Below are 1,248 nucleotides of genomic sequence, written 5' to 3'. Positions count from 1 at the left end.
GGGCTTGCCTATGGGCACTGCTTTGAGGGAACAATAACAGAAAGGAATGGGCCCTATTTGGGGTGAGTCAGACTATACAGTCTGGCCACTCTAAATGGCTGATGTTAAGGAGAATAATCTCTGACCTATTTTCGCTGCCTAATGAACAGTCATTCTCAAGCTAAATCTGGCATATATTTTGGGGAGACAACTTAAGAGAAATCCTTCTGTTCCTCACAGAGGAGAGTGTCATGCTGGGTCGAGGGGACTAAGGAGATATGGAGCAGGTTGCTGGACTGTATAAATAAGAAAGAGGGTGCACGCTGGACCAGGGCTGGCTGGAGACAGTTGATAGACCAGATTGAAATTCCAGAAATCAAGACAGAAAAAGCACCCTCTCCCCACAGAGGCATCTCCTTCAAGAAATCCCTGCTGGTCTCCCTGCTGCCCAAGTCCCCAGCCATACCCTCTCACTACTAGAGATGGAGGTGGGGACAGGGGGTACACATGTTTGCTTTCAGAAAGCTGTTGTTGGGAGGTAACCTGCCTCATGCCCCCAGCCTGCACAGAGCCTTGCCCAGAGCCACATCCAGACCCAGCAGCACAGGAAGGGCTATTTCAAGTTACCTATTTTTAAACTCAGGTCAGCAAGCCCTGCCCACCAGCAGTCCCAGGACTGGAGGTTTCAAAAGGCATCCCCAGCACCAGAGGGAGACCAAGATGAACCAGAAGCCACACAATGGGGGGCGGAGGTGGGGGTGCAAGGCCAGCCAGAGAGGTTGAGATTATGATGAGTCAGCTAGAATCCTACATTCAAAGCCCAGCTTTGCCACTTTCTACCAAGGGGATTTTACAGACTGTAGGAGATTCTAATGCAGAAAGTCTATGGTGGAAGCTGAGAGTCTCCACCCAGTTGGTATAAATGCAAGGCGATAACAAGTTTAACCGGTGACTCCAAGGGCAGAAGTTTGAGTCCACCCCGTAGTGCTTAGGAATAAAGGCCTGGCCATCTGCTTCCTTGAATCCCCCATGGGGCAATTAGTTCTAGCCTGCACCCTTGGGTTTCAAGTGAGACACTATCATCACAATCCACTTGACTATAATGGGTGGGGCAGAGAGTCTGAAATTCTAACAAGTTCTGCTGCAGTTGTGGGAATGACACTTTTGAGAACCAGTGCCTTTGGGCATCAAGAAATATTTCAGGAGGCATTTGGGGCAGCCTCAAAGTTTGCTTCAGTTTCCCACTTGTGTCTTTTTTTTTAATGTTCA

The sequence above is a fragment of the Echinops telfairi genome, unplaced genomic scaffold (genome assembly GCF_000313985.2).
Source record: "Echinops telfairi isolate 266 unplaced genomic scaffold, ASM31398v2 ScPeMD7_70;HRSCAF=299, whole genome shotgun sequence".
Lineage (NCBI taxonomy): Eukaryota > Metazoa > Chordata > Mammalia > Afrosoricida > Tenrecidae > Echinops > Echinops telfairi.
This window is presented reverse-complemented; position numbering follows the sequence as displayed.